At 41.2% G+C, this 25,126-nt stretch overlaps 1 protein-coding gene across 3 annotated transcripts in view; it reads right to left on the reverse strand.

Annotated features, from left to right (window-relative positions):
- The window catches only part of cnksr1 (connector enhancer of kinase suppressor of Ras 1), a 102,395-nt gene that overhangs the window by 57,339 nt on the left and 19,930 nt on the right, over positions 1–25,126 (reverse strand). The gene's annotated exons all lie outside the window — the stretch shown is intronic.

The raw sequence follows: 25,126 nt of genomic DNA on the forward strand, positions 1-25,126 counted from the left end.
CCAAACCGCGCTCCTTAACACCAGCCCGCTTAACCCGGAAGCCAGCTGCACCAATGTGTTGGAGGAAACACTGTTCAACTGACGACCGATCAGCCTGCAGGCGTCCGGCCCTCCACAAGGAGTCGCTAGAGCGCGATGAGCCAAGTAAAGCCCCCCCCCCGGCCAAACCCTCCCCTAACCCGGACGACGCTGGGCCAATTGTGCGCCGCCCTATGGGACTCCCGGTCACGGCTGCTTGTGACACAGCCTGGGATCGAACCCGGGTCTGTAGTGACGCCTCAAGCACTGCGATGCAGTGCCTTAGACCGCTGCGCCACTCTGGAAGAAGTTTTGCCCATTCTAACGTTCAATCTAACAGTAACTGAATGTGTCGATGCCAGGCTGCCTGCTTTCTTTAGCAAGCCACGGCCACGTGATTCACTGTCTGTAGGAGCTAACCATTTTCGTGAACGTGGCCACTGAGTGTATATTTTTAAAGAATATAATCTTTGAGAACTAACAATCACCAAAATAAAAGCTAGACAGTCAAGGACAATTGAAAATTCCCAAAACAATGAATTTAGCAGCATAGATGTTATTATTATGCTTGAGCAAAAGAACACAGCATTAGCCATGGCAAAATGCATAGAATTGCTGAATATATGCTTTAAAACTGCACAATGTTCTCTCAGCTGCATGGCAATATGTGTAGAATTGAAGGAAATTTGCTTTAAACTTCAAAAAAGTCCCTCAGCTTAAAGGTAGACTCAGCGAAATGACATTGCCACGAGCAGCACCGCAGATAATGAGATTAGCAAGATGCAAGACTTCGCTCTCACTCAGTCACACACACACAGTATCTGCGCATGTGCACGGGCGTGGTAGCCAGGGCACCAAAACAGAGGAGAAGTTGAGCCTTGCGCTTCAACGCTTGTAGTTGTTGCGGAAATTGACCCACTATGCCATTTACTTTCTGCATCATCGTCATAAAGCTGAGTTTACCTTTAACAGAGACATTGGCTTAAAAATGCAAACATTTCTCTACACAGCTAAAATGGGGGCCTCTAAAATTCTCTAAAATTAAGCAGGGCCGACGGGCCGACCGCGTCCCCTGCCACACTCACCACCTACGGTGCCTTCAGAAAGTATTCACACCCCTTCACTTTTTCCACATTTTGTTGTTACAGACTGAATTTAAAATGGATTAAATGTAGATTTTTGTCACTTGCCTACACACAATACCCCATAACGTCAAAGTGGAATGATGTTTTTCGATATTTTTTCAAATTAATTAAAAATAAAAAGCTGAAATGTCTCGAGTCAATAAGTATTCAACCCCTTTGTTATGGCAAGCCTAAATAAGTTCAGAAGTAAAAATGTGCTTAACAAATCACATAATAAGTTGCATGGACTCTGTGTGCAATCATAGTGTTTAACATGATTTTTGAATGACTACCTCATCTCTGTACCCCACACACAATTATCTGTAAGGTTCCTCAGTCGAGCAGTGAATTTCAAACAGGGAGGTTTTCCAATGCCTCACAAATAAGGGTACCTATTGGTAGATGGGTAAAAAAATCAGACATTGAATATCTCTATGAGCATGGTGAAGTTATTAATTACACTTTGGATGGTGTATCAATACACCCAGTCACTACAAAGATACAGGCATCCTTCCTAACTCAGTTGCCGGAGAGGAAGGAAACCGCTCAGGGATTTCACCATGAGGCCAATGGTGACTTTAAAACAGTTACAGGAGAAATTGTTACTCCACAATACTAAGCTAATTGACAGAGTGAAAAGAAGGAAGCCTGTACAGAATAAAAATATTCCAAAAGCATCCTGTTTGCAACAAGGCACTAAAGTAATACTGCAAAAAATGTGGCAAAGCAATTAACTATTTGTCCTGAATACAAAGTGTTATGTTTGGGGCAAATTCAATACAACACATTACAGAATACCATATTTTCAAGCATAGTGGTGGCTGCATAATGTTATGGGTATGCTTGTAATCGTTAAGGACTGGGGAGTTTTTCAGGATCCTAGAGGTAAACCTGGTTCAGTCTGCTTTCCACCAGATATGGGAGATGAATTAACCTTTCAGCAGGACAATAACCTAAAACACAAGGCAAAAAATCTACACTGGAGTTGCTTACCAAGAAAACAGCAAATGTTCCTGAGCGGCCGAGTTACAGTTTTGACTTACATCTACACTGAACAAAAATATAAACGCAACATGTAAAGTCTTGGTCCCATTTTCCATGAGCTGAAATAAAAGATCACAGAAATGTTCCATACACACAAAAAGCTTATTTCTCTCAAATGTTGTGCACAAATTTGTTTAAATTTGTTAGTGAGCATTTCTCCTATGGCAATATAATCCATCCACCTGACAGGTGTGGCATATCAAGAAGCTGATTAAACAGCATGATCCTTACACAGGTGCACCTTGTGCTGGGGACAATAAAAGGCCACTCCAAAATGTGCAGTTTTGTCACAGCACAATACCACACGTCTCAAGTTTTGAAGGAGCGTGCAATTGGCATGCTGACTGCAGGAATGTCCAACAGAGCTGTTGCCAGATCAATTAATGTTTATTTCTCGACCATAAGCCGACTCCAACATCGTTTTAGAGAATTTGGCAGTACGTCCAACCGGCCTCACAACCGCAGTCCACGTGTAACCACACCAGCCCAGGACCTCCACATCCTAATTTATTTATTTCAATTGACTGATTTCCTTCTATGAACTGTAACTCAGTAAAATCTTTGAAATGTTTGCATGTTGCGTTTATATTTTTGTTCAGTATACATAAAAATCTATGGCAAGACTTGAAAATGGTTATCTAGCAATGATCAACAACCAATTTGACAGAGCTTGAAGAATTTTGAAAATAATAGTGGGCAAATGTTGCACAATACAGGTGTGGAAAGCTCTTAGAGACTTACCCAGAAAGACTCACAGCTGTAATCCCTGCCAAAGGTGCTTTTACAAAGTATTGACTCAGGGGTGTGAATACTTATGTAAATGAGATTTTTTTGTATTTCATTTTCAATACATTTGCAAACATTTCTAAAAACATGTTTTCACTTTGTCATTATGGGGTATTGTGTGTGTAGATGGGTGAGAAAAAAATAGATTTAATCAATTTTGAATTCAGGCTGTAACACAACAAAATGTGGAATAAGTCAAGGGGTATGAATACTTTCTGAAGGCACTGTAAGCCCCTTTTTGATCTAGAAAAACCCTGGTATTTGAGCCCAGGTCTGTTTTCTATCTATGTACCTCTGTTCACTTTGTCACTGTTCCTCTGTGTGTACTTTTGCACTTGACCTTAAATTAGACAGAAAGTGTTCCCTGTTAGCGGGTCATAGGGCTCTAATCTATTAAAAGACAGAGGGACATACCTAGAGTGGATCTCTTTACACCTCTTCAACACACTAACACCAAACAAACCAGACCTGGGTTCAAATACTATTTGAAATATTTTGGATATATTTAGCGTTTGCTTCAGCCTGTCTAAAGTACCAGATGGGTAGGGTTTGCTTTTTTGCGACTATTATATTGCTTCCATTGTGCCAGGCAAGCTCAAATCAAGCCCAGCTTAAGCATTTTAAATTATTTCAAACAGTATTTGAACCCAGGTCTGCACCAAATCAACCCATGTGAAATATTAGGTGTATCTCTCTTTAAATGATAATGAAGGGGCTACAAAAAGCAAGAGTTCACTTTCTCCTTGCTCTATATTTGAGCATTACTTTCGACATTTCCTAACTCAATTACTCCAAATAGTAAATCCAATAGAACTTCACCTAAGTGAACTACAAATGCTAACTTATGATGTAAGGCAAAGGCTCTAGGAAGCTTTGCATTGTAGAGAGACAATTCATATTTAAAATTCCATGTCTCATTTCCCTTCATTGTATACTGTAGCATGAATGGTCAAAGTGAAGAGTCATCGTTGACACTGGTGTCTGTTTAAAATCCTTAAGAGTCTACTGACTCGTGGTCTCTTGCTTTTAAGCTAGAGATACACGGAAAGTATTCAGACCCCTTGACTTTTTCCACATTTTATTACGTTACAGCCTTATTCTAAAATGTGACTCGTTTCAGGAAACTAGGCGCATGTCACACGTAAACCTTTTTATTTATTTTTTATGAGTTTTTTTTTTTAGCAAAAATGCCTTCTGGAACATGTGAACTTTCATGTGCCTTAATAACAAACTTGTATGCCATCTGTAAATACAAATAAAATGGTTAAATTACGAGCCTAGTTGGTTTAGCCACAGAAAAAGACTGCAACCTTCCCGCTAGCCATGATTGGCTGAGATAATGAGTGGGCTGTACATGCCGAGAGATGAGTTCGGATTGGTCTGCCATGTAGCACGCTTCTGTCTATAATATGAGCTGGTCAGTATGTGTAGGTAATCCTTTCCAAAGCGGCTTTTTTGAAAGATATCACGTAGTAGAACTGCATAAGTCTTGCTCTCCACTTTCTGGAGGACAGAGTTTTGAAATCAGTGGAATGCCCGGTGTAATTAGAGTATGACAGCTAAGGAGATGGAGAAATTCTGGCGTTTGATTGCAAATATGCAGACGGAGTCGAAAAGAGAACACACAGAAGGCTGTGGTACAAAACGCCTGTCTCCGGATTACATCTTCAAATTAAGGGAAACCATGACATCCGTGACAGAGAGGGAGAAGCATCCATCCAGAAAGTCGTTTTTTTATAGTGTACTGTTAGCTAGGTAGCTAACTTCAGCTGGCTGGCTAGCTAGCTAACGTTACGTGTATGATCTGTGTACTAATATTATTCGTATCTCAGAGCCATTTGCATTGCTAGCTATAGCCTAATGTTAGCTAGCTAACATTGAACCTTGTTGATTAGCTACCTGCAGATTCATGCAGGGTAGTAACTTTATGAGTTGGGATTATGGTTAATTGTTTAGCTAGCTAGCTACATGTCTAAACAAAATACTCCACTATGCAATAAACTATTTAAATAGAATATTTATGATGTCACTGCGACAACTGTCGATAGACGTAGCTGGTAAATTCGCGCAGAATAACTAACAAATTTACGAACGCTCAAAAGTAAACGTTGGCATAAAAATCATAATTAAATTGTTGCCAGCAGCACAGTTGCAGTCAACAACGCTCTGGATAACATAAAACAGCCTAACCATCTCTGCTAGGGCGAGTAAAATGGTCAGTGAGCTGCTCTCATTTTTGTCTGGAAGTAGCTAGCAAGCTAGCCAACGTTAGCTTGGATGCTTGACTGCTATTGTTCGGACAGAACGCTCGGATCAACCCTACTTTACGCCCAGAGCGTCCAGTGTGCGCTCTGAATGCTCTGAGAGCGAAACCTGCCAATTTGACAATGCTCTGAGTTTACGGACGCCCAGAGCACACTCCGGCACTCCATATTAAATGTACGAACACACCCGTAGTATATACCAGCCTTTAGTCTTGAAATCTTTGGGTGTTTAGTACATAGCCTCACATGTGAATCGTTAAAGAGATGGGTGGGGCTAAAGCTGAAGAGGGTATGAACGATGCTGAATGGGTGTAGACAAAGAAGACCTCTCCAGTAGGTACCAAAACATTCAAGGGCCATTTTCTCAAAAGTGAGGTTACAAGTTTATCAACTTTCAAAGCAGAATTACTTTCCCATTGTTCCTCAACTGTAGTGCATTATATACAATTTTCTAGCTCCGAGTCTCTACTTTTATCCAATGTAAATAATACCACTTCAAATTTCGCTACATAAGAATGAATTGAGCCGGTCGGTCACAAATGGATCAAATAAAACATTTCCCTCAAACTACACACAATTTTTGCAAATGTATAAAAAAAATCTAATATCACATTTAAATAAGTATTCAGACCCTTTACTCAGTACTTTGTTGAAGCACCTTAGGCAGTGATTACAGCCTCAAGTCTTTTGGGGTATGATGCTACAAGCTTGGCACACCTGTATTTGGGGAGTTTCTCCCATTCTTCTCCGCAGATCCTCTCAAGCTCTGTCAAGTTCGATGGGGAGCATAGCTGCACAGCTATTTTCAGGTCTCTCCAGCGATGTTCGATCGGGTTCAAGTCCAGGCTCAAAGACATTCAGAGACTTGTCCCGAAGCCACTTCTGCGTTGTCTTGGCTGTGTGCTTAGGGTCGTTGTCCCGTTGGAAGGTGAACCTTCACCCAAGTATGAGGTCCTGAGCGCTCTGGTAAGGGTTTTTATCAAGGATCTCTCTGTACTTTGCTCTGTTCATCTTTCCCTTGATCCTGACTAGTCTCACAGTCCCTGCCGCTGAAAAACATCCCCACATCATGATGCTGCCACCACCATGCTTCACTGTAGGGATGGTGCCAGGTTTCCTTCAGACGTGACGCTTGGCATTATGGCCAAAGAGTTCAATCTTGGGTTCACCAGAACAGAGAATCTTGTTTCTCATGGTCTGAGAGTCCTTTAGGTGCCTTTTGGCAAACTCCAAGCAGGCTGTCATGTGCCTTTTACTGAGGAGTGGCTTCCGTCTGGCCACTCTACCATAAAGGCCTGATTGGTGGAGTGCTGTAGAGATGGTTGTCCTTCTGGAAGGCTCTGTCAGACTGACCATCGGGTTCTTGGTCACCTCCCCTGACCAAGGCCCTTCTCCCCTGATTGCTCAGTTTGGCCGGGCGACCAGCTCTATGAAGAGTCTTGGTGGTTCCAAAATTCTTCCATTTAAGACTGATGGAGGCCACTGTGTTCTTGGGGACCTTCAATGCTGCAGTAATGTTTTGGTACCCTTCCCCAGATCTGTGCCTCGACACAATCCTGTCTCTGCGCTCTACAGACAATTCCTTCGATCTCATGGCTTAGTTTTTGCTATGTCATGCACTGTCAACTGTGGGACCTTATATAGACAGGTGTGTGCCTTTCCAAATCATGTCCAATCAATTGAGTTTACCACAGGTGGACTCCAATCAAGTTGTAGAAACATCTCAAGGATGATCAATGGAAACAGGATGCACTTGAGCTCAATTTCGAGTCTAATAGCAAAGGGTCTGAATACTTACAGTACCAGTCAATAGTTTGGACATACCTACTCATTCAAGGTTTTTTCTTTATTTTTACTATTTTCTACATTGTAGAATAATAGTGAAGCCATCAAAACTATAAAATAACACATATGGAATAATGTAGTAACCAACAAAGTGTTAAACAAATCAAAATATTTTTGAGATTTGATATTCTTCAAATAGCCACCCTTGCCCTGATGACAGCTTTGCACACTCTTGGCATTCTCTCAACCAGCTTCACCTGGAATGCTTTTCCAACAGTCTTGAAGGAATTCCCAAATATGCTGAGCACTTGTCGGCTGCTTTTCCTTCACTCTGCGGTCCAACTCATCCCAAACCATCTCAATTGGGTTAAGGTCGGGGGATTGTGGAGGCCAGGTCATCTGATGCAGCACTCCATCACTCTCATTCTTGGTAAAATAGCCCTTACACAGCCTGGAGGTGTGTTGGGTCATTGTCCTGTTGAAAAACAAATTATAGTCCCACTAAGCCCAAACCAGATGGGATGGCGTATCGCTGCAGAATGCAGTGGTAGCAATGCTGGTTAAGTGCGCCTTGAATTCTACATAAATCACAGACAGTGTCATCAGCAAAGCACCCCCACACCATAACACCTCCTCCTCCATGCTTCACGGTGGGAACTACACATGCGGAGATCATCCGTTCACCCACACCGCGTCTCACAAAGACACGGTGGTTGGAACCAAAAATCTCACATTTTTTCTCCAGACCAAAGGACTAATTTCCACTGGTCTAATGTCCATTGCTCGTGTTTCTTGGCCAAAGCAGGTATCGTCTTCTTATTGGTGTACTTTAGTAGTGGTTTCTTTTCAGCAATTCGACCATGAAGGCCCGATTCACACAGTCTCCTCTGAACAGTTGATGTTGAGATGTGTCTGTGACTTGAACTCTGTGAAGCATTTATTTGTGCTGCAATTTCTGAGGCTGGTAACTCTAATGAACTTATCCTCTGCAGCAGAGGTAACTCTGGGTCTTCCATTCCTGTGGCGTTCCTCATGAGAGCGAGTTTTATCATAGCGCTTGATAGTTTTTGCGACTGCACTTGAAGAAACTTTCAAAGTTCTTGAAATGTTCTGTATTGACTGACCTTCATGTCTTAAAGTAACGAGGGACTGTCTTTTCTCTTTGGTTATTTGAGCGAATCTTGCCATAATATGGACTTGGTCTTTTACCAAATAGGGCCATCTTCTGTATACCCCCCCTACCTTGTCACAACACAACTGATTGGCTCAAATGCATTAAGAAGGAAATCAATTCCACAACTTAACTTTTAAGATGGCACCCCTGTTAATTGAAATGAATTCCAGGTGACTACCTCATGAAGCTGGTTGAGAGAATGCCAAGAGTGTGCAAAGCTGTCATCAAGGCAAAGGGTGGCTTTTTGAAGAAACTCAAATATAGAATTTACAGTGAGGGGAAAAAAGTATTTGATCCCCTGCTGATTTTGTACGTTTGCCCACTGACAAAGAAATGATCAGTCTATCATTTTAATGGTATGTTTATTTAAACAGTGAGACAGAATAACAACAACAAAATCCAGAAAAACGCATGTCAAAAATGTTATACATTGATTTGCATTTTGAGGGAAATAAGTATTTGACCCCCTCTCAATCAGAAAGATTTCTGGCTCCCAGGTGTCTTTTATACAGGTAACGAGCTGAGATTAGGAGCACAATCTTAAAGGGAGTGCTGCTAATCTCAGCTTGTTACCTGTATAAAAGACACCTTTCCACAGAAGCAATCAATCAATCAGATTCCAAACTCTCCACCATGGCCAAGACCAAAGAGCTCTCCAAAGATGTCAGGGACAAGATTGTAGACCTACACAAGGCTGGAATGGGCTACAAGACCATCGGCAAGCAGCTTGGTGAGAAGGTGACAACAGTTGGCGCGATTATTCGCAAATGGAAGAAACACAAAAGACTGTCAATCTCCCTCGGCCTGGGGCTCCATGCAAGATCTCACCTCGTGGAGTTGCAATGATCATGAGAACGGTGAGGAATCAGCCTAGAACTACACGGGAGGATCTTGTCAATGATCTCAAGGCAGCTGGGACCATAGTCACCAAGAAAACAATTGGTAACACACTACGCCGTGAAGGACTGAAATCCTGCAGCGCCCGCAAGGTCCCCCTGCTCAAGAAAGCACATATACAGGGCCGTCTGAAGTTTGCCAATGAACATCTGAATGATTCAGAGGAGAACTGGGTGAAAGTGTTGTGGTCAGATGAGACCAAAATGGGGCTCTTTGACATCAACTCAACTCGCCGTATTTGGAGGAGGAGGAATGCTGCTTATGACCCCAAGAACACCATCCCCACCGTCAAACATGGAGGTGGAAACCTTATGCTTTGGGGGTATTTTTCTGCTAAGGGGACAGGACAACTTCACCGCATCAAAGGGACGATGGACGGGGCCATGTACCGTCAAATCTTGGGTGAGAACCTCCTTCCCTCAGACAGGGCATTGAAAATGGGTCGTGGATGAGTATTCCAGCATGACAATGACCCAAAACACACGGCCAAGGCAACAAAGGAGTGGCTCAAGAAGAAGCACATTAAGGTCCTGGAGTGGCCTAGCCAGTCTCCAGACCTTAATCCCATAGAAAATCTGTGGAGGGAGTTTAAGGTTCGAGTTGCCAAAAGTCAGCCTCGAAACCTTAATGACTTGGAGAAGATCTACAAAGAGGAGTGGGACTAAAAATTTCCTGAGATGTGTGCAAACCTGTTGGCCAACTACAAGAAACATCTGACCTCTGATTGCCAACAAGAGTTTTGCCACCAAGTACTAAGTCATGTTTTGCAGAGGGGTCAAATACTTATTTCCCTCATTAAAATGCAAATCAATTTATAACATTTTTGACATGGGTTTTTCTGGATTTTTTTGTTGTTATTCTGTCTCTCACTGTTCAAATAAACTTACCATTAAAATGATAGACTGATCATGTCTTTGTCAGTGGGCAAACTCAGCAGGGGATCAAATACTTTTTTCCCTCACTCTATTTTGATTTGTTTAACACTGGTTACCACATGATTCAATATGTGCTATTTCATAGTTTTGATGTCTTCACTATTATTCAACAATGTAAAAAATAGTAAAAATAAAGAAAAACCCTTGAATGAGTAGGTGTGTCCAAACTTTTGACAGGTAGTGTATGTAAATAAGATAATCTGTTTTTGCTTTGTCATTATGGGGTATTGTGTGTAGATTGATGAGAAACACTTGTTTTTAATCAATTTTAGAATAAGGCTGTAACGTAACAAAATGTGGAAAAAGTCAAGGGGTCTGAATACTTTCTGAATAATAATAATAATAATAATAATAATAATATGCCATTTAGCAGATGCTTTTATCCAAAGCGACTTACAGTCATGCGTGCATACAATTTTTTTTTGTGTATGGGTGGTCCCGGGGATCGAACCCACTACTATGTGGGTAAACTGTTGGGCAAAAAACTAAAGGTGGGTAAACTGCGTTTACTTGCGTTTATACTCCACTACACCACTGCCACCAACTAACCACAACCAATTCTGGTGACAACAAATACATTAGAAATAGAAAATTTGTACTATAACATTTCACCACAACTGTGAATAAAGGATAATTTTTTCACCTCCAAGAAACTCATTCTGTCATTGGATGTAACAATCAAATAACATAACATCTGAAATCTATGAACACCCGCACCTCTCTGAATTAGAGGGGTTGGGTTAAATGTGGAAGACACATTTCAGTTGAATGCATAGAGTTGTGCAACTGACTAGGGATCCCCCTTTGCCTATCCGTTTTCCCCGTAGTAAGAAGCTCCAAGCTGCATCACATCTTAGACAAGCCATGCTCAATGTTCTAAACTACAGTAGCCTATATACTGTCAAGCTTCTGTATTATTACTATCAGGCCATTGGAAACTTATCAGATGTAAACACTAACAGCTTTGCATTATGTTAGCCATCTCATTCTCACATACCTCAATACGACTCCTTCAAGCAACTCTTCCTTGATCCTATCTCCATGTTTAATCTCTCTCTCTCCCCCTCCCCCTCTCCCTCAAGAAAATAAACCCCATGAGTGGGGAGGGAGGGAAGCGGGCGGGCGGACACACACTTACAGAGAGCGCGACAGACACTGAGCACACACACTGACACGAGCGCAACCATTAACACACAGACACATGAATGCACCACACATGGACACGCATAAACCTCTGTTTTCATACATGCCGGAAATGAAAGCGAGTCCTTTGTTTTCTGAAGGCCCTGGGAGACATGGTTCGCATCCCAAATGGCACCCTATTCCCTACATAGTGCACTACTTTTAACCAGGGTCAATAGGGTGCTGATCAAAAGTAGTACACTATATAGGAATTGGGTGCCATTTGGGACAACACATGATCTGTCTGGCCCTTGTTCTTGTTAGAGATGAACCAATTCTCTAGAAACAAGCAACGTAATAATCATTGAAAGCATCAGTCTCTGAAACAAGGTCACATGAGATTTGACATTTGCGTTTGTTGCCAAGGGCTAACTTGTTGCACACAGAGGAGGGTGATGGGGTGTATGCGAGCATGCGTGTGTGACCGTGTGCATGTATTCTGCTGACATTACCAGAGCTAGCAACTTGATAATGATGCATTGAGAGATGGGCAGAGAGAGGACCAACCCACCTGTCTGGATGTCCTAAGTTATTTTTAATTGAGTGTAATAGAAATTCTTATAAACTTCAGACATGTACTGTACACTTTTTTTTTTTACGACAAATTCGCTGTACACTCCGTCCTTTCTGTCTTATAACTCTCAGCTATCTTGCCTTGAGACTCAAGTGATTGTACTTCCAAATCTGCCTTCTGCAAGCACCTGAGTCTTGGATTCTGTCCCCTAGTATCCACAGTCCCTCAGCATCTCTCAATGATACACACAGGCCTCCATCATAAGTACACTATAAGGCCTATGACTATAGGTCCTCTGTGGCGCACCCTGACAACGGTGAGTCGAGGAAATTTCTGATTGCGACAACCAATCATATCGCCGTTTGCAACCAAGAAGTAGCCAAGAATTGCACTCGCCAACCAATCCGAGACGCCAGTGCAACCAAGAAGTAACCAAGAATTGACCAATGAGGATAGAGCTATGGCGGGACCTTTAAATGCTAGAAGGGGACTATGGAAAAACATATTTCCTCAGGTAATTTTCGCAAGTTATCTTTCTTTTCTGAAGTAGCATTTTTTTTTGGTCTGCTGTTTTCATTGATCATCATCATCGATCGGAATATCTAGCAGGTAAGATCAGTGTATTAGCCTACAGTAACATGTTAGCACGGTCAACAAGATTTACAGTGTAGCTACAGTAACACTATCTAACGTTAGTAAACTGGTGTTTTGACACTGACAAGTTATCGAAGTAACGTTAGCTAGCTTAACATCCGATGACTCTGACCATCAAAATAGTCTAATGTTAACCCCACTATTTCCATACTAAGCTGGAGTTATTATTTTCTTATTACCGTAGCCATCTAAAAAAGTGTGATTTTAGTAGTTGTGTTTTGTCACTCAACTCAGCAAACCTCTAATTTTCTCTTTTAATTCATTTAGCTAATTGGACTAGACATAGCTATAGGGCAAACACTGTGCTGATATCAAATAGCCTAGGGTCATCATGTTAATTATGAATTAAAAGGCACGGGCAATGTCCTATGCACTTGCTTATGCTGGTGTGTCTGTGTGGGTTTGTGGTAAAAATGTGCTTTAGCAAGTAGCTAGAGATGACAACATAGGTAGCTAGAGTTTATACACTTGTTCCATCTATTAATCCAGTCTGCTCACTGTGATTAAAATGTATATCATTTATGCTTATTAAATACAAACTTTCCCCTTTATTTTCACAGCAGACATGGAGCCCAGCTTCAGAAAACTGCCAAATGGAAGCCTTGTCTTAACGGACAGTAAGGATTCCAGGATTTACAGGACAAAAACGACTAAAAAGAGAGTGGAGCAGGGCTGTGTCTCCAGACAAAGTGGTGGCTTCAGCCAGGAGGGCTGTACTGCTCAGAGGTGGCAACCCCATACACAAAAAATGTATGCACGCATGACTGTAAGTCGCTTTGGATAAAAGCGTCTGCTAAATGGCATATTATTATTATTATTATTAACCCAGAAAGCAGGGCACATTTGCTGGGTCAGCATGAGATGCAGTTTGGCCTTTATAAGGAGCAGACCTTCAAGTGGGTGGTTGAAAATGTGCTGGGCTTGGTATTTGGTGGCATCGATGCAGAAAGAATCTGCCTCTCAGCCAGCGAGGAGTGATTTCAAAAACCAGGCTGCTAATAATAATAATAATAATAATAATAATAATACTCCCACTCCCTCTACCAGCATCCAGTCCACAGCTGCATCAGTCAGTCCCCTGTCCTACGTTCCTGTGCGGGCTGGGCATTCTGATGGAGACAGCGTTCAGTCTCTTACCCCGCCGGTGGACTCTATAAACCCTGATGTAAGTAATTAACATTCTACCGTATTTTCCGCACTATAAGGCGCACCGGAGTATAAGCCGCAGCAGCTAAATTGAATGATGTGTACATATATAAGCCGCACTGGACTATAAGCCGCAGGTGTTTTAATGTTTAATTACCATATGTAAGGGTTCGTGCACAGAGGGGATTGTCGGGAAAGAGATGGCTGCTTGAGGAAGCTCCCATTTATTAACATTTCAGCAAACAAGTTGCATATTTGCATAACGTATTCAAGTGTTACCATTTTGTGCAATAGTAGCTACAGAACATATACTGTGCTGTGTAAACTGCACTGTATCACATAGCGTTTCAGACACACAAACTACGTGCAGCAGCTCTATTTCCTTCTTTTACAGCCAGATTGACTGCCTTTAACTTAAAAGCTGCATCATATGCATTTCTACGTTTGTTTTCCATAATGAGGGTTTGTGCATGAAAACTTCCTTTGCACAAACTGTCTCGCTCTCGTAATGTCTGTCTGTCTTGCTCTCGTTCTGTCTCTCGTTCTGTCTCTCGTACCACTCTCGGTTCCACTTTTACTTTTGCGCGCTACCTGTCTCACTCTTTTCCGGCCTCCAGCTTTTCCTGCTGGAGCCCGCCGCTAAAGGTGGGGGCGCGGACTGGTCATAGATCCCATAGAGTTAAAGTTGGTGGACTGTAACCTGTAAAATCCATAGATTTAGGAGGTCTTCTAGTGGCCGTTAGCTGTAAAAATCCATAGATTAGCCGCACCGTTATATAAGCCGCAGGGTCGAAAAATTGGAAAAAAGGCGCGGCTTATAGTCCGAAAATTACGGTATTTGGAATTTCTGATGGGGAAATAGATTTATATGCTTCTTATGTTGATTTATGTCAAAGCTCATTTGTTACGTTATGTGTATTTCAGGAATCTGTTGGGCCAGACAACATCGGAGGTTATGGTGGGATCCAGGACTTGTCTGATTACCTGGTCAAGCTCCGTTCTCATGGCGTCTGAACACGTCGACAACTTGTCACCCACAAAGCTTTGTTACCCATCACTCCACAAAAGCCACGGCACACGCATACGCACGTTCACTCACTCCCATAACTGCTGCTATCATTTTTGACTATTTATTTGTACTGCTCACTTTATTTACTCGTTGACACATTTCATAGTACATATCGTTACTGCTAGTTTTACTCCTACTTCCATCCCTTAATATTTGTTTACCACTTGGCTTGTTGTGTTTTTGTTGTTACTTTTATTGTTGCTATTTTCATAATTTCACTGTTGAAAGGTAGCCCAATAATGGACTAAAGGAGCCTAACGTTACTCCTTAGTCCAAGGACCTTACATTTTATTTTTAAAGTGCAGCCAAAACAGCCAAATACTCCATCTAAACAATTCCGGTACGGTTCTAGAAACATAAATCACATCAAAATAATTTCAAATGCTAAATACACACTTACTGTACACTGTTTTAAAACAGTTGCAGCCAACCTTATTTTTTAGTAACAACGTTTGTGGCGCCCGTCTCCCGTTTACACATATGTGTTATGAGACCCAGATAGATTTTTAGCACAGGTAGGCGACTCGGTCTTCCGTCTGTTTTCTGAAAACACGCTCTGTAATATGGAGATATGGCCACTAACCCTATAAAGGTGCAGAATTTGTACCTTTTGTTTAGCGCGTCGGGGCTCTAAACAAAACTCCCCTGTACAGAAGACGCCTTCGTCCAATGACTTTTATGTGTAATGTAATGGAACTGAGACAGTCATGATTAGGGCTGTAGCAGTCATGAAATTGTCAGCCGGTGATCGCCAAGCAAATAACTGTCGGTCTCACGGTAATTGACCGTTAATGAACATAAACACATTTAGCATCTCCTGGCTTCCACACATAGCCTACAAGCCATTTTAAAAAGTATAATAAATCCATGTAATAATAGCCTACACCTTCACAATAAATCCATTATTTATTTTAGACAGGTCTAAAGAAGCATTATATGAAGAAAATGTAGTCTATTTGAGAAGAAAATAATAGCATACTGTGAGTTGTCCTTATGTTAGGTCCTGATGTGGCTATGCCAAATGGCTGTGGGCTACACTAGTTCATTTAGCAGACAAGATTTGCTTAGAATTCTGTGGCATTATTTTATAGTATGAAGAATACAATTGAACAAAAAAATATAAATATTTTCTCCAAACGATTTGAGGGAATGCGCACATGCGGCTATTCTGTGTTGAGCGGTTAACAAATAAATAGGTACTCCTATATGCTTAATTTAGAGTTATTAATGTAACTTTAGTTGTTCTACAAACGTTGGGCTATATGTTTTGATTTTTAATACATTGTAAGGCTGCATAATGAGACTTATGATGATTTGAAAAAAAGTTGCTTGAAAGGCATGAGCTCTGCTTTGTTTTTTGCGCAGGCTGTACACACTCCAATAGTCTCCCATTCACAATTTGACAAGCACTTGATAATGCCTCGAATTTCACGGCGGCATCCCCTTTGTGGCCGTAATGCACCCTAAAAAAATCTATGCCTTTTGCGGCCCGGAGTGCTGCGTTGTGCCCTTCTCCCTGAGTGTGCTGCACAATCCGAAGTGTCTCTCACTCACACGGCTCTCCTTCACGTGATCAGGTCTTTCTCACAGGCTACAAGTTAAGAAAGCCACATCGGGGACTCAACTGCGCGCATCCTTATCCAATTCCGAGGTGCATATTGAAGATATTGGAAGAACTGTCCACATTTACTTTTCGTCAGCCAACAACATGAGTATGCCTAACGAACAGCAAAAGCACTAGCCTATGTCAATCTACTATCCCCCATAGTACAAAAGTTGACCTATTATATTCTGTGCGATAAATAAATATTCCAAACAGTCTGGGACAGTTGTGGGATGCGATAGATCTCAAATTAATACAACCACTAGCATCAAAAAACCTTTTTTATGCATTGTGGCTGACGCAACAGATCAGAACGTTTAGCTTAAAATGTTGATAAAGTATTAGGCTATTTCTTCACATTATAAGCGCAGCAATGCGCACATGTTAGTAGGCTATAAGCGTGAATGTTCCATTAGCGGGAAAACAGAATTATCAAAGTGACTGCAAATGCAATTACGCATGTAATGCTTTTATTATAAAAAGGTGCATTTTTATGGTGAAAATTATCTTCCCCAAACTTGAAACTCACGCGCTGCTTATATATGCCAGTTAGGCTCTACACCCCTTGTAAACCAGATTAATGTGATTAATTTTAAGAAGTTATTTGGCCACTTATTAAAACATATAGGCCTATGGGCTAGGCTACATGAGGTGTGCGACTATGATTTGAAGAAGTCGGGGAAAAAAGGTATTGTTTCTTATGCTGGGCATTATTCAGAAGTGATCATATATAACTCACAAGTGATAGGCTAATATTTTCACCCATCAGACTATACTTGATTTAATCTTGTCTTTACATATACTAAATAATATATGTATGACATTTGTTTTGATTTAGTATGGACCATTATCATGCACCTGTATCGAAACAGGGGCAGCGGGGAAAAAAGGCATGTCATCTATGCACGTAAATAGAGAATGGAGGACGCTTTCCCCGTGGTTTATTTTCATGCCAGCCAATTTAAGCAACGTGCTTAACATTAGGAAAGTTGAGAAATAAATATAGTAGGCCTAGCCTACATAAAGCTGATGGGATCCACCTCCTTTTATTAGCAGCAATCACTCTGTTTTCACCCGCAATTGCATAGCCTATAGAAATGTTGCGCAACATGAGCTCATGGGCTCTCACTACAGTGGGGGAAAAAAATTTTAGTCAGCCACCAATTGTGCAAGTTCTCCCACTTAAAAATATGAGAGAGGCCTGTAATTTTCATCATAGGTACACGTCAACTATGACAGACAAATTGAGAAAAAAAATTCCAGAAAATCACATTGTAGGATTTTTTATGAATTTATTTGCAAATTATGGTGGAAAATAAGTATTTGGTCACCTACAAACAAGCAAGATTTCTGGCTCTCACAGACCTGTAACTTCTTCTTTAAGAGGCTCCTCTGTCCTCCACTCGTTACCTGTATTAATGGCACCTGTTTGAACTTGTTATCAGTATTAAAGACACCTGTCCACAACCTCAAACAGTCACACTCCAAACTCCACTATGGCCAAGACCAAAGAGCTATCAAAGGACACCAGAAACAAAATTGTAGACCTGCACCAGGCTGGGAAGACTGAATCTGCAATAGGTAAGCAGCTTGGTTTGAAGAAATCAACTGTGGGAGCAATTATTAGGAAATGGAAGACATACAAGACCACTGATAATCTCCCTCGATCTGGGGCTCCACGCAAGATCTCACCCCGTGGGGTCAAAATGATCACAAGAACGGTGAGCAAAAATCCCAGAACCACACGGGGGGACCTAGTGAATGACCTGCAGAGAGCTGGGACCAAAGTAACAAAGCCTACCATCAGTAACACACTACGCCGCCAGGGACTCAAATCCTGCAGTGCCAGACGTGTCCCCCTGCTTAAGCCAGTACATGTCCAGGCCCGTCTGAAGTTTGCTAGAGTGCATTTGGATGATCCAGAAGAGGATTGGGAGAATGTCATATGATCAGATGAAACCAAAATAGAACTTTTTTGGTAAAAACTCAACTCGTCGTGTTTGGAGGACAAAGAATGCTGAGTTGCATCCAAAGAACACCATACCTACTGTGAAGCATGGGGGTGGAAACATCATGCTTTGGGGCTGTTTTTCTGCAAAGGGACCAGGACGACTGATCCGTGTAAAGGAAAGAATGAATGGGGCCATGTATCGTGAGATTTTGAGTGAAAATCTCCTTCCATCAGCAAGGGCATTGAAGATGAAACGTGGCTGGGTCTTTCAGCATGACAATGATCCCAAACACACCGCCCGGGCAACGAAGGAGTGGCTTCGTAAGAAGCATTTCAAGGTCCTGGAGTGGCCTAGACAGTCTCCAGATCTCAACCCCATAGAAAATCTTTGGAGGGAGTTGAAAGTCTGTGTTGCCCAGCGACAGCCCCAAAATATCACTGCTCTAGAGGAGATCTGCATGGAGGAATGGGCCAAAATACCAGCAACAGTGTGTGAAAACCTTGTGAAGACTTACAGAAAACATTTGACCTGTGTCATTGCCAACAAAGGGTATATAACAAAGTATTGAGAAACTTTTGTTATTGACCAAATACTTATTTTCCACCATCATTTGCAAATAAATTCATTAAAAATCCTACAATGTGATTTTCTGGATTTTTTTTTCTCATTTTGTCTGTCATAGTTGACGTGTACCTATGATGAAAGTTACAGGCCTCTCTCATCTTTTTAAGTGGGAGAACTTGCACAATTGGTGGCTGACTAAATACTTTTTTTTCCCCACTGTAAGTGTTTGATTAAATTTTCGAATACATTTACATTGATGTCAGAGTGATTAGAGGGACAATAGAGTGCTGAGTACCAGGCAGTTGGCAAGTTTGGTAGGCTACTAATGACCAGCAGCAGCATCAGAGTTTGGAGAAGCCTAATTACAGAATTGTGGAATTTGACTGCCTTCATGACTCGTGACCGCCGGTGTGGCGGTAATACGGTCACCGCAACAGCCCTAGTCATGATCAATGGCTATCTCAGGAGAAGCAGTTGGAATACAAACTAAATATACAGCTCCAAAAGTATTGGGATAGTGAAATGTTTTGTTGTTTTGGCTCTGTACTCCAGCACCTTGGATTTGAAATGATACAACGTGCAGACTGTCAGCTTTGATTTGAGGGTATTGTCATCTATATTGGGTGAACCGTTTAGAAATTATAGCACTATTTGTACATTGTCTTTCCCCCCCCCCCCCATTTTAGGGGTCCAAAAGTATTGGGACAAATTCACTTATGTGTATTAAAGTAGTAAAAAGTTTAGTATTTGGTCACATATTCCTAGCACGCAATGATTACGTCAAGCTTGTGACACTACAAACTTGTTGGATGCATTTGCTGTTTGTTTTGGTTGTGTTTCAGATTATTTTGTGCCCAATAGAAATGACTGGTAAATAATGTATTGTGTCATTTTGGAAGAATATAATATGTTTCTAAACACTTCTACATGAATGTGGATGCTACCATGATTACGGAGAGAGTGAGAAAGTTAGATGCACAAATATCATACCCCCAAGACATGCTAACCTCTCACCATTACAATAACAGGGGAGGTTAGCATTTATTTATAAAAAAAAAAATTGGGGGGTATGACATGAGGGCTATGTTGAGAGGTAGTTTGCAAGTAAGCATTTCATTGCACTGTTTATACCCCGCTGTATTCTGTACGCTGCATTCAGACCCCTTGACTTTTTTCACATTTTGTTATGTTACATCCTTATTCTAAAATTGATTGAATTCTTTTTTTCCCCCTCAAACTCCACACAATACCCCATAATGACAAAGTAAACACAGGTTTTTAGACATTTTTGCTAATTTAAATATAAAAAGACTGATATATCACATTTACATAAGTATTCAGACCCTTTACTCAGTACTTTGTTGAAGCACCTTTGGCAGTGATTACAGCCTCAAGTCTTCTAAAAGCTAAAAGCTTGGCACACCTGTATTTGGGGAGTTTCTCCCATTCTTCTCTGCAAATCCTCTCAAGCTCTGTCAGGTTGGATGGGGAGCATCGCTGCACAGCTATTTTCAGGTCTCTCCAGAGATGTTAAATTGGATTCAAGTCCGGGCACTCTACCATAAAGACCTGATTGGTGGAGTGCTGCAAAGATGGTTGTCCTTCTGGAAGGTTCTCCCATCTCCCTGACCAAGGCCCTTCTCTCCATATTGCTCAGTTTGGCCGGGCGGCCAGCTCTAGGAAGAGTCTTGGTGGTTCCAAACTTCTTCCATTTAAGTATGATGGTCACTGTGTTCTTGGGGACCTTCAATGCTGCAAAAAAATTTTTGGTACCCTTCCCTCGACACAATCCTGTCTTGGAGCTCTACGGACAATTCCTTCGACCTCATGGCTTGGTTTTTGCTGTGACATGCACTGTCAACCATGGGACCTTTTATAGACAGGCATGTGCCTGCCCAATCAATTGAATTTACCACAGGTGGACTCCAATCAAGTTGTATAAACATCTCAAGGACGATCAATGGAAACAGGATGCACCTGAGCTCAATTTCCAGTCTCATAGCAATGAGTCTGAATACTTATGTAAATATTTGCCAAAAATGTATAAAAACCTGTTTTCGCTTTGTCATTATGGGGTGTTGTGTGTAGATTGCTGAGGATTTAAAAAAAACTTAATCCATTTAGAATAAGGTTCTAACATAACAAAATGTGGATAAAGTCAAGGGGTCTGAACACTTTCCGAAGGCACTGTATGATGAAGAAAATTTGATTTGATTTGATTTGACAGTAAGGATGCTGGCCATTTCAGGAGAAATAGTTCACAAAACCTTCTTAAGTAGGAATGTCTTCTTAACTGTCATTTTTTCCTTAACTACAGACTTATGAAGAAGGTCAAGCAAAGTTGCTATTCCTCAAAGTAATGTTCTTAATTTTTCCTATGTTTCTTCTTAAGAAAAAAAGTTACGAAAAAATGGAATTCTTGAAAATAATGTTTTAGGATTTCTTCTTCGAAATGTACTTAACTTTAGGACAGCAAAACCGTTGTCTTCAGACAAATGGATAATTTTGTAAATTTTCTTGCGCCACTGCCACAGATACAGTTGGCTACCGGACATTTAAATACAGCAAGAAAACTAATTAAACTAGCATTATCTAGCTAGCTAGTAATTAACAATATATTACAATATTCTAGAAGAAGTGTTAAATAGCTAGTGTTAGCTCGTCAATTTGCAAAGAAGAACTTGGCTAGTTTAGCTAACGACGTTGTAAGCTATGTTGGCTAGAATGTCGTTACGCGTTAGTTAGCTAATGTAGCTACCTAATTTACCGGTCACGCAGTCCCTCTACCACCGTCTCTCCTATCATGGACAACACCTTCTCCTCCAGCTGGTCCACATGAATGGTCTCTCAGCTCCCTTCTTCTTAGCAGTCGACTTGATGTCAGACCACCATTTGTTATATCTATATATATTTGTATCATTTGATTTACACACATGCCTACAACTTTGAAGATGCAAAATAATTTTTTGGGTGAAACAAACAAGAAATAAGACAAAAAAAAAACAGAAAACTTTAGCGTGCATAACTATTCACCCCCCCAAAGTCAATACTTTGTAGAGCCACCTTTTGCAGCAATTACAGCTGCAAGTCTCTTGGTGTATGTCTCTATAAGCTTGGCACATCTAGCCACTGGGATTTTTGCCCATTCTTCAAGGAAAAACTGCTCCAGCTCGTTCAAGTTGGATGGGTTCCGCTGGTGTACAGCAATCTTTAAGTCATACCACAGATTCTCAATTGGATTGAGGTCTGGGCTTTGACTAGGCCATTCCAATACATTTAAATGTTTCGCCTTAAACCACTCAAGTGTTGCTTTTGCAGTATGCTTAGGGTCAATGTCCTGCTGGAAGGTGAACCTCCGTCCCGGTCTCAAATCTCTGGAAGACTGAAACGGGTTTCCCTCAAGAAGTTATTTTTTTCATTCCACTTCACCAATTTTGACTATTTTGTGTATGTCCATTACATGAAATCCAAATAAAAATCAATTTAAATTACAGGTTGTAATGCAACAAAATAGGAAAAACGCCAAGGGGGATGAATACTTTTGCAAGGCACTGTAGCTAGTCTGATGGCTATAATGTGTGAAAAAATAACGTTTGTTTTTGTGCATAAAGTGTTCGTGAGCCAACAACAACAAAAATCTCAAGACATAAAACAGATAAATAAATGTAATAAAATGGAAATATCAACACATTATTATAGTGGGCCAAATCCTATCATCCCTGTCACATAGGCTTATTTACTGGTTTCAAGCATGTCACTAATGTCAATGCCCATAAGAAGACATTTACGAAGTTCTTAGGAAAGATATTTACGCAGTTCCTACGAAAACTATGAATTCCTAAGAACATTTTGAGGAATTGCATTTATGAACTATTTTTATGTATTTATTTTTTCTATCTATCTTATGAACTTCTTATTTTTCTCCTTTAGAAACTTCTTACGTTTTTTTGGAAGTAATGTTTTGTGAATCTGGCCCCAGGGCTATATCTCTGGATACATTTGGCCAGGGTGGCTGTACTGCTCTGAGGTGACAACCCAGCAACAAGGCACACTTGTTGGGTCAACACGAGATGCAGTTCAGCCTTTAGAGGATGCAGACCTTCAAGTAGGTTGTTGAAAATGCTCTGTGGTATGCTGGGTATTTGGTGGTATCGATGAAGAGTGACGCAAAAAGGAGTACCTGGAGGTCCCACCCCACCATCCAGCATCCAATCCACAGCTCTACCCGCATTAGTCCTCCGCTCCTGTACGGACTACTCCACCACCTGCTGGGCCTCTGTTCATGATAATAATAATAATAATAATAATAATAATAATAAGCCATTTAGCAGACGCTTTTATCCAAAGCGACTTACAGTCATGTGTGCATACATTTTTACGTATGGGTGGTCCCGGGGATCGAACCCACTACCCTGGCGTTACAAGCGCCATGCTCTACCAATTGATACAGGGTTTGCCTCGGCGAGTATGTTCATTCTTGGTATGGTGTAAGTAGAGCCGGGGGACAGGGTAAGTTAAGCCATCTACAGATTTCTGTACTGAATGAAATATTCCCAGTAACTTTTTTAAACCATGTCTATCTTTGTTTCCCAAACACAATTCAACACAATCACAATCACTTTTTTGTCTTTTAATCATTTTAAGCATATTTTAACACAGGCTTAACACCTAACAAACACTTTGTACTTTTTTAAAAACACTTAACATAGGGCAGGCCCTGTTGTTACCTCATATCCCAGCGATAATGCCTTGCATTATGCCTGGGAAGAAAACACTTCAATTTGCTCAACTTACCCCAAGCCAAACATGTTGACTATATTAGCCCACACAGCTAAAAGGATGCACTTTCATGCTAGGTTTAGGGCCTCATATTGAAGCTTATAGAGACCCCAACTGATGTATAGAACAATCTTTAAAGTATCTACTTTGGTTTAGATAGAAGCATCATCAAACCTCTAACACAAATTAATTTGAAAAAAACATTTTTGGGGGACCTAACTTGCTTACCACTTTTTCCTTGTGGTTTCTTCCTTCATAGGCTCCATGAAATGATGACCTCTTTCTAAATATTTGGTCAAATGATGCATTTTGTGTATGGTTTCCTAGAAACAAGGGTGGCTCAACTTACCCCTAAGCATACAATAGAAGCGGGCAGTGGTTGCTCACCGGGTCCAAAAACAGGAACCAACCAAACAATGGCCAGTAATGTAAAAACCTCATCACCTTCAGCGTAGAACAGTCCACCGTCAAAACAATCTGGCGAAATGACGAAGTCTGATGACGTTTCACTTGCAAATTACTTTAAGTCCACTGTTTGGACAGACTTCATACAAAAATAACCACCAACAAGCCAGAATTTGGCTGGACAAAAGACCCTTAGAAAGCATCAACATCCCTCAAGGGCCTTCATTGTTCTACTGCAGACCCCATCACACACTCACTTCCCACCTTCCTTCCCTTCTGAGGGGTAGTGGGTTCTTACCATAGAAATAGTATGAGTAGACTGTATTTCTATGCTGCTTACTCAGAGAAAGTCAGTCATCTTCATGAATTGGCGTCAACAGCGTGCTATTATTTCCGTTGGAGCACGGTGAACGTACTGAGTGAGTGTGCACACTGCAAAGCTTTTGAGTCTGTTTTAAAGAGCTTTGTATTGATTTGTGAAGAAGACGTAAAGTCTATTATCATGTCTCTGATGTTTTATGCGAACAACTAAAAGAGGGCCACAAGAGCAAACAAAAAGCTGAGCAATTTTCTACAAGAAGATCAACTTAGAATTATCGGAGGCTATGTCTAAATTGACACAGACTTGCACAACCAAACAGACAAACCAGTTAGCTACTGCAAATGCAATAAAGAAAGAAGCAAAGCAGCTACAGAGTTGTAATGTACCTACTTTGGCTGGAGACAATCCAGAGCTGCAAATAGGGCTGTAAGTAAGAGCACCAAATATAATACCCTGGGACCTCACAGATACCGCATGTCCTCTTTCTTTCTCTCTCTATCTATCTTTCTATCTGTGTCTCACGACTGCACTGCAGGTCACAGCAGGTGAACTACAGGGAACTATAAGTCGAGTTTCAGTAAACCCTTCCATCAGCTCTCTCTCACTCCCTCCCCCATTAGCTAACTCCCTCTCTCCTCCCCCAGGCACTATCTACGAAAGCATCCAGGGCTGTCTTTCTCGTGAGTCACAAGTAACCAGTTTAACCCTCCATTAAAAACAACATTAAATACACATTCATCCATCTCTCCCGCTCTTACAAAATGTCCCATCACAAAAACAGAATATAAACAAACAAAAAACTCCTTCTTGGCAGTCAACCTGTGCTTCTTCAAGGTACCTAAACTATTCCAAGTATGCTGGAGATAAAGAATGCATGCATGGTCAGTGCTTCCACAAGCATTCCACAAT

The sequence above is a fragment of the Coregonus clupeaformis genome, chromosome 29 (genome assembly GCF_020615455.1).
Source record: "Coregonus clupeaformis isolate EN_2021a chromosome 29, ASM2061545v1, whole genome shotgun sequence".
Lineage (NCBI taxonomy): Eukaryota > Metazoa > Chordata > Actinopteri > Salmoniformes > Salmonidae > Coregonus > Coregonus clupeaformis.